General features: G+C 50.4%; 1 pseudogene; it reads right to left on the reverse strand.

Moving 5' to 3' along the window:
- Nucleotides 1-7,500, reverse strand: part of LOC135533088 (rho GTPase-activating protein 7-like) — a 29,666-nt pseudogene that overhangs the window by 19,233 nt on the left and 2,933 nt on the right.

Genomic DNA, 7,500 nt, shown 5'->3' on the forward strand with positions numbered 1-7,500 from the left:
CTGTCGTAAGCCTGTCATAACCCTTTCTCTGCCCTTGCCACCCTGGAGAAGGTGTGGAACTTCTCTGACTCATTGAAGCTGGGTGGGGTGAAGACAAGCACAGCACTATACAGAGATTTGAGGTGAGGCTCGAGCTATTTGCTTTGTCCAGATCATGAAGCTCAGTTAGATAAGAAGATGGAGGGAGAGGTGGAGAGAGAGAGAGAGAGTAAATTAGAGAGAGAGACAGAGACAGACAGACAGACAGACAGACAGACAGACAGACAGACAGACAGACAGACAGACAGACAGACAGACAGAGTTCCGGTGAGGGAAGGAAGGGAGGGGAAGAGAAATAGAAAAGGGAGATAGAGAGAAAAGAGATAGAATTCCATGTAAGGGAATGATAGAAGAATACATCCCCTGGTCTGCAGTCTCAACAGTCCTCACAGACATCCCCAGAAGGAGGAGACACCAAAGGGGATACTGAGTGACATTGGACAATGTCCAACCAGTGGCCATAATCTATAACTGCATGATGAAGAGGGGGGTGGGGGGGGTTCAGACATTTCGGTAATTGTCGAGGACTGGGCCTATAGACTCGGCCTCCAGGTCTCCATTTTAACAGCCTGTGCGTGTGAACTCTGTGATTGCCCCCGTCAAGAGATGACAACGTATACCAGTGCACCAGCAATTAGCTGGCCTGGGAAGCGGATGTTGAGACCCCCCTTACGTTCAGACCCAACAGCCTGCTGTCTGTGGGAGAAGAGTGGGAGGAGTTCCAACGAGAGGGAAAATAGAGCCTATGATTGTTGTGGTTGTCTATTTGTTTGTAGGCCTAGGCTTCAACTAGCGCTATCGGAGCAGCATGCTAGGCTATAGGCTATAGGCTAACAAGGGTTTTCATACATACACTCAATATAATTTTGGGGGGCCTGCATTTTCAGCTGTTTTCGTGTGAGACCTCGTGTGAGAAAAAAAAATTATAATCAAAATGGCCGCCGCCGCCGCCTCACCAGCTGAAGCCGTGTTTGTTGGTGGGGGTGTGTTTCTCCAGGAGGGCCGTAAGCTGGAGCAGGCAGAGCTTCTGGAGCAGGTTCATCTGCAGTACTGACTGGCAGCCCATCTGCCGCTGGGCCCAGGAGTGACTGGGCCGGTGGGAGGCCTGGAAACTGGGCCAGCGCAGTTTCTGAGGCCTTGGGTAGAGACAAATATATGTGTTAGCCTAATATATTGCACAGCAAACAGAAAAATATGGAGGGATATCAGAAGCACAATCAAACTTCAAAATACAAAAGCACAAATGTTTGCAACGAATTTCATATAAATATATATCAAATATGTGGGTAGATATATATAAGTCAAAATATATAGGTTAACGTATATTAGGGAAAAATAAACAAAACACACAAGTGTTCACACACAGAGACATATAGGAGAAGATGCGTCTTCATCATTTTCAGAACTTGACCAGAGGTCATAAAGCCCTCTCCTCTGACAAGGTAACTAGCAGGACATCCATCCAGACGAGTCCTATGACCCCTGTGTTAAGAGATGCTCACTGGGATAACAGGGATTGATCGTGCCCAGAGGATCCCAACTCTGTTCCTCCAGTAGAAGTGCACATTTTTATTGTGGCAATGGACAAACACACCTGATTCAACTCGTCAACTAATCATCAGGCCCTCGATGAGTTGAACCAGGTTTGTCCGATGCTACAACAAAACCGGGTGCTTATGGGGGAACTAAGGGACTGGAGTTGGGAAGCACTGGTCTCGCCTGGCTGTCAGCGGCTATGGGAGCGTCGGAAACCTTCTGGAATTCTGCCTGTGGATTCCTGAGGGAATGGCTGCATCGTCGCGGAGACGGATCGGCATTCCCGAGATCCGAGGTATTCACTGCACCTCATCGCCATGACAGCCGGTTACGTAAGGGTCAGGGCTGGGAGAGTCGTCTCAACTTGTCCACTCTGTCTGTGTGTTTCTCCCTCCATCTGACTTTATTTCTCTCTCTTTCTGTACCTCTACCCATCTCTCTCTTTCTGTACCTCTACCCATCTCTCTCTTTCTGTACCTCTACCCATCTCTCTCTTTCTGTACCTCTACCCATCTCTCTCTTTCTGTACCTCTACCCATCTCTCTCTTTCTGTACCTCTACCCATCTCTCTTTCTGTACCTCTACCCATCTCTCTCTCTTTCTGTACCTCTACCCATCTCTCTCTTTCTGTACCTCTACCCATCTCTCTCTTTCTGTACCTCTACCCATCTCTCTCTTTCTGTACCTCTACCCATCTCTCTCTTTCTCTTTCTGTACCTCTACCCATATATCTCTTTCTCTGTCTGTACCTCTACCCATCTCTCTTTCTCTTTCTGTAACTCTACCCATCTCTCTTTCTCTTTCTGTACCTCTACCCATCTCTCTTTCTCTTTCTGTACCTCTACCCATCTCTCTTTCTCTTTCTGTACCTCTACCCATCTCTCTTTCTCTTTCTGTACCTCTACCCATCTCTCTCTTTCTCTTTCTGTACCTCTACCCATCTCTTTCTTTCTCTTTCTGTACCTCTACCCATCTCTCTCTCTCTCTCTCTCTTTCTGTACCTCTACCCATCTCTCTCTCTCTCTCTTTCTGTACCTCTACCCATCTCTCTCTTTCTCTTTCTGTACCTCTACCCATCTCTCTCTTTCTCTTTCTGTACCTCTACCCATATCTCTCTTTCTGTACCTCTACCCATATCTCTCTTTATCTTTCTGTACCTCTACCCATATCTCTTTCTCTTTATGTGCCTCTACCCATATCTCTCTTTCTCTTTCTGTGCCTCTACCCATATCTCTCTTTCTCTTTCTGTACCTCTACCCATATCTCTCTTTCTCTTTCTGTGCCTCTACCCATATCTCTCTTTCTCTTTCTGTGCCTCTACCCATATCTCTCTTTCTCTTTCTGTGCCTCTACCCATCTCTCTCTTTCTCTTTCTGTGCCTCTACCCATATCTCTCTTTCTCTTTCTGTGCCTCTACCCATATCTCTTTATGTACCTCTACCCATCTCTCTCTTTCTCTTTCTGTACCTCTACCCATCTCTCTCTTTCTCTTTATGTGCCTCTACCCATATCTCTCTTTCTCTTTCTGTGCCTCTACCCATCTCTCTCTTTCTCTTTCTGTACCTCTACCCATCTCTCTCTTTCTCTTTCTGTACCTCTACCCATATCTCTCTTTCTCTTTCTGTACCTCTACCCATATCTCTCTTTCTCTTTCTGTGCCTCTACCCATATCTCTCTTTCTCTTTCTGTACCTCTACCCATCTCTCTCTTTCTCTTTCTGTACCTCTACCCATATCTCTTTCTGTGCCTCTACCCATATCTCTTTCTGTGCCTCTACCCATATCTCTTTCTGTACCTCCTTCTTTCTCCCCCTTTGTCTGTTTGTGCACCTCCATTCCACCACCCTCTCTCTCACCCTCTCTCTCACCCTCCTTCTCACCCTCCTTCTCACCCTCTCTCTCACCCTCCTTCTCACCCTCTCTCACCCTCCTTCTCACCCTCTCTCTCACCCTCCTTCTCACCCTCTCTCTCACCCTCCTCACCCTCTCTCTCACCCTCCTTCTCACCCTCTCTCTCACCCTCCTTCTCATCCTCTCTCTCACCCTCCTTCTCACCCTTTCTCTCTCTCAACCCTTCATCCAAAACACTTAAGAATGTTGAATTGAGCTCGCCAGTCCTTCATCCTAACACACAGGACATTTTCTCAAATGGGGACAATAACAATATTGGTGATATCTATAGATTGATTAACAGAGAGTTGATTAATGAATTAATAACTGACCTGTTAGATCTGGTGAGAGAGGCTCCCACTCCAGAGTCCCTCCTCTCCCTCATGGCTTCTTCCCCCTCTCCTTCTTCCCTTTCTCCTTCTCCCAGAGGGTTGCCCGTGCTGTCCTGGTCGCTCCCGTTGTCCGTCTCCTCCAGCCGGTTCTGCAAAGGTGAGGATGGACAAGGAGACGCTGAATCCAATGCCGAATCGGAATCCCCCTCTTCTTCTTCCTCTTCGTCATCCTCTTCTCCGGCTGCCACCCTGTCCGTCCAGGCGTTGACGAATCGCTGCAGGCCGTTGACACATTCCAGCACATCCTCCAACTTTGGCCCCTCCCTTCTTCATTGTCTTCATCGTCTTCCTCGCCTTGATAGGCCACGTTGGGCACGTTGTCGTAGAAACTCAGGCGGCTGTCCGCTGAGCCGGTGGAGCGCAACGCGTTTGGCATCGACTACCGAGATAGCGCGGACCGGCATTTCCACTTTGCGGTGGTTGTTTGCCGTCGCCGAGCGCTTTGGGGAATGTGCCCGGTTTGTGGCCTTCGGGAAGGTAGAAGAAAATCACGCCTTCTTCCTCCTCTTCCTCCTCCCTCTCTCCGTTGAGGCGACCACGCTTGCTTTGGTTTTGCTCAGCCACTATCCGGTTACTAGGCTGTTGCTGAGGTGGTTCCTGTCTGGTTTTGGGTTGGGTTGAACCTGAGGGTTGTTGTTCTCCAGGCGGCTGTAGGAACACGCTTAACGGGTCAAAACCTTCCAGGTACATCCCACCCTCTTACTGGCCCCCACCGCGGTGCTGTGGCTTCGGGTTCGTGTCACCGGGCTCGGGGTGCTAACGGGTGCTCCGCTGCTTGCTTCTGATTGGCTACTGCCCGTGCTTCCAGAGCTCCCCATGCTGCCACTGCTGGTCTGCGTGGAGTAGGATACACTCCTGTTATGGTTCAGGGTCATGGTTTGGGTCGGGTTGAGGGTGGAGATGTCAACGCAGTTGAGGCGCCGTAGCTTGTCGTCGTCTAGTCCTTCTTTGATGACCGGCCCGCTGATCTCCAGTTTGGAAGGTCTTCCCCGCCTCCGTTCTTCTTCTTGCTATTGGAAGTGGCGCTCCTCAGTCTGATGCTCTCCATGCGCTTGAGGAAACTCTTGGCCCGTGAGCGCGTGCTCTTCCCTCCTCTAGTCTCGCTCCCTCCTCCTTCTATCCCTCCTGTTCCCAAAATTCCACTGGGCTTGTCGTCGAAGGAGAAGTGACCTTGGGTCGTCTCCAATGGTGAGTGCGGATGCCCGTCAGACAGCGAGTCCTCATTGGCGCCACACGATCCGCCCGTGCCCGAGGAGGAGCACATGCTGGCCATGGAGTTGGCGCGGGTGGCGCCTGCCGCTGGGGTGGCATCGCTAGATGTGGCACCATCGACTATCCCTCCCTCTCCCACACTCCCGCTGCTGTGAAGCGAGGCCACCTCGGGCTGCTCGCTGAGATCCGTCAGCACACTCTCAGAGCTCAGGCCCTCGCGGAGCTGCCCCTGACCGGCCGAGGGTCTCTGGACCTGGGGGAAAGGCGGCTGGTTTCCACCCGGGAGGAAGAAGACATCCAGCTCCTCCAGGCGAGACCAGCGCTTGCTGTCCCGCTGGAAGGTCCAAAGGCCACTGATGGCGCATGGCTCTTCCTCGTCTGAATCCTCACTCTGGAGTAGAGAGAGAGAGAGAAGACAGAGGGGGCAGGTTAGCGTTTTTCGTCATGAATCTTGTTCTGGAGGCAGCTCTGCAGAGTGGTCAATAGCTGGCATGGCCAGAAAGGAATAAAATCTCAAACCTAAACTTAACCCTAACCTTAACATTAACCACACTGATAACCTTAATGCCTAACCCTAATCTTAAATTAAGCCGAAAAGCAAAAAAGAAAACATTAATGTTTGCCACACATATCCCATCTAGTCTAGTCTCAGTTCTGCCTCTAAGATTCCAAACAATAAACGTCAACCCGCTGGTGACACATTATCACTATAAGAAGAGAAGAAAAATGCCCAAAGAAATGACAGTTTAATCAAAAGGACGTAATATTTTCAAGATTTTCTCTCTGTTTCATGAACAAGGTTAGAACATGAAATCTGTTTCTAAAAGGTGAATGGCCATGAAGTCAAACGAGCCGCCCTGTATTCTGTCCAGATGACCTTCCATTCCCTCAGAGTGCACTGCTAGGGACCAGGGCCCATAGAACTCTGGTCAAAAGTAGTGCACTATATATGGGAAAGGGTGCCGTTTGGGACATGGCCTTTGTGTGAGCAGCAGGGATATTCACAGACAGCAGATCTGTGAACATTCCTCAACTCCCTCCCGACCGCTGGAACATTTCACAGAGATAAGATTCACACACAGCTGGTTAATGGTTGTTATTGTGTTGGAACTTATCCCTGACCGTGAAAACGACAACAGAGTCTCACTATCTTTCTCTCCCTTACACACACAGACGCACACACGCACACACGCACACACGCACACACGCACACACACACACACACACACACACACACACACACACACACACACACACACACACACACACACACACACACACACACACACACACACACACACACACACACACACACACACGTCCCGAGGGGAGTCCAGGAAATTCCACCCCGATCCGAGAAGTTCACACGCCAGCCGACCAGGCTAGGGCAACCCCACCACCCTCACCCCCACAGATGTGTAACTACCCTATCGTCCCCACAGGGCCAGTCTGTCCCCCTAATTCAGGAAAGTGAACTGCCTGCCGAGGGGACCAGGGAGCCGGGGGGCAGAGGAGGGGCGCGGGAGTCTGCAAACTTCACAGGCACCTCCTTCACGGTGGCTGAGAGCGATGGGGACAAAAGTCCATCAAATAAAACCCCGGGACCCCATTTTATGACCCCCCTCTCCACTCACCACGACACACACTGGCCTTTCTTACTTCAGCTTTGATCGCGGCGGCCAGAAACTCCTTCTGTCTGATATACTGACTGACGTCGTGACGACCATCGTGGGGGAGTTTGACTTTTGAGCTCAATAGCAACAATGTCAATACCTAGAACTATCTAGATGGCCAGTCTTATCTTCTCCTGCATTCAGTCACTCCTGTGGGTGTTTTGATACGCCATAAACAACGTCGCGTCTCTGATTTCAACCACTACGGGGAAGAGACGTGAGGAAAATACATTTCCATAGAGGGAGAGGTAAACACTTACATTTTAGCAGACGGTCTAATCCAGAGAGACGTACAGCAGCAATTAGGGTTATGGGCCTTGCTCAAGGGCACATGGACAGATTTTTCACCTAGTCAGCTCGAACTAGTCAGCTCGGGGATTTGACCCAGCAACCTTTCAGGCTTAACCACTAGGCTACCTGCCGCCCTCTATAGACAGAGTATGGCTCACTAGGCTACCTGCCACCCTCTATAGACAGAGTAGGGCTCACTAGGCTACCTGCCGCCCTCTATAGACAGAGTAGGGCTCACTAAGCTACCTGCCACCCTCTATAGACAGAGTAGGGCTCACTAGGCTACCTGCCGCCCTCTATAGACAGAGTAGGGCTCACTAGGCTACCTGCCACCCTCTATAGACAGAGTAGGGCTCACTAGGCTACCTGCCACCCTCTATAGACAGAGTAGGGCTCACTAGGCTACCTGCCGCCCTCTATAGACAGAGTAGGGCTCACTAGGCTACCTGCCGCCCTCTATAGACAGAG

Source organism: Oncorhynchus masou, unplaced genomic scaffold (assembly GCF_036934945.1).
Source record: "Oncorhynchus masou masou isolate Uvic2021 unplaced genomic scaffold, UVic_Omas_1.1 unplaced_scaffold_2208, whole genome shotgun sequence".
In the NCBI taxonomy this organism is placed as follows: Eukaryota; Metazoa; Chordata; class Actinopteri; order Salmoniformes; family Salmonidae; genus Oncorhynchus; species Oncorhynchus masou.